Below are 1980 nucleotides of genomic sequence, written 5' to 3'. Positions count from 1 at the left end.
GTTCATAGTTTTTTCAAGATAAAAATCTTAAACAACAACAGACAAACAACAGCACCAAAATGAAAACTAAAGGTTGAGCCTGAAAGGAGCTGATTTCTCTGTACTCAGCCCTTAGAGGGGAGGGTAAACTTTGTTTTTGNTGATCAGGAGATGGGAGAGAGTTGGGGTAGGGAGTAAACCTTATTCACGGCTACGTCGGTTTGTGTGTTTTTTGAACAGGGTCCATGTAGCCCAGGCTGACCTCTAACTCTCAGCAATCCTCTTGCCTTGGCCTCTGGAGAGCTGGGATACCAGGCATGTGCTACCAGACCTCCTAACTCTCTTTTCTTTTTTTCCAGATCTCACGATGGCNCCTGGGCTGGCCTGGAACTGCTTGTAGACCAGGCAGGCCAATGTGGAACTCACAAAGTTCTGTTTGTCTGCCTAAGGATCAGCTCAGACCTTCTTTCATCCATTGTAACCTTTCACACTCTTCTACAAGTGGACTTCTGGTCGATCCACTAAGCTAGCCTTTGCCGCTGGCTCCAAGGCTGGGGTGCTGAGCCCAAGGGGCACAGTCTGGCAGGGCTCCGGAGGGAGGAGTGATGGACACCCTGAGAAAGCTCATTTTGCAGGCCAGGTGCAGAGCCTGGGGCTCTCCTAGTGGGCTGGAGGCCTGGCTGGGTGTTTGCTCAGCACAGACCTGAGAGTCCTGGGAGGAAGTCTGTGTCCTGACTAATTTGTTTGCTCTTCACACTTGCACCAAGAGCTACCCCTTGGGGTGACCTAGGAAGNGGTATAGATTCAGAGACTCCAGAATCCCAAGAATAGCCTAGAAAAGCCACCATCTCCAACTTCCTGGTAGGAGAGGAGAAGGTTGAGCCCCTTCACAAGCTATAAGAGATGAGANGGACACAGCCCACCCCCTCCTTTCCTGGGAGGAACCATGTGGTGAGATGCCCCCATAGAAGGGTTTGGGCTTTTCAGGGACCACCTAGAGAGGAGCAAATGATATTACTCTGATGCCCCACGTAGGAGAGTCTGACTTGGTTGGTCCAACCTGAGGTTGGAGGTGGAGGTGGGGGAGGCTAGCTGTTTCCCAAGCCTTAATTGGAACCATGAACCAATGTGGCTGTGTCCCTTACCCATTCAGCAGTCTAGCTTGGGCCCTTATGCTCATTTATTTACATACTTAGTGTGTGTGTGCGGGCACATATGTGTGCATGTGCCTACAGAAGCCAAAGGCTCATTTTGTTTTGCTTTTTGAGACTTGATACTGCTTGTGGACGTTGTACATCGTGGTGCGGAGCCTAGTGCGCACCACGATGTACAACGTCCACAAGCAGTGGCCAGAGTTACTCCGTAATTATTTCCTAGTAACAGTTAATCAAAGATTAGTCTGATTGTTTCAGGTGAACTTTCAGACCATTCCTGATTGTATACAGTCTTGCTTCAGAGCACCACCTGTCTGCATACAATAGTTATTCAGTTAGATACTTGCCAGGCTAAACTCCCCTCTCTTGCTCACCATTTCCTATAAAGCCTTGTCCCCCTAAGAGCTCGGGGCTGCACCCTCCCATTTTGCTGTCAGAGATAGCAGTGTGGCCCAAGGCCCAGCTTGTAAATAAAGACCCTAAATGCAATTACATCAGAATCAGCTCCTTGGTGGCCTTTGGGGGCTCAGGAGTGATTCCTAGCACAACAGTTTGGATAGGTTTGCCCCCCACCTCATGTGTTTGAATGTTTGACTCACAGGGAATGATACTATTAGGAGATGTGGCCTTGTTGGAGGAAGTGTGTCACTGTGTAGGCAGTGACTGACTAACTGGTTGTGGTGACACTGACTGATAGCCACAGCACTTAGGAGGGAGAATCGGGCACATCAGTAATTCAGCANGGCAGGGAGTGGTGCAAACCCTTAATCCCAGCACTCTGGAGGCAGAGGCCGGCAGCTGGATCTCTCTGAGTTCAAGGCTAGCCTGCAGAGCAAGTTTCAGATCA

The sequence above is a fragment of the Mus caroli genome, chromosome 6, assembly GCF_900094665.2.
Source record: "Mus caroli chromosome 6, CAROLI_EIJ_v1.1, whole genome shotgun sequence".
Classification (NCBI taxonomy): Eukaryota; Metazoa; Chordata; class Mammalia; order Rodentia; family Muridae; genus Mus; species Mus caroli.
Note: the sequence above shows the minus strand (reverse complement) of the source record.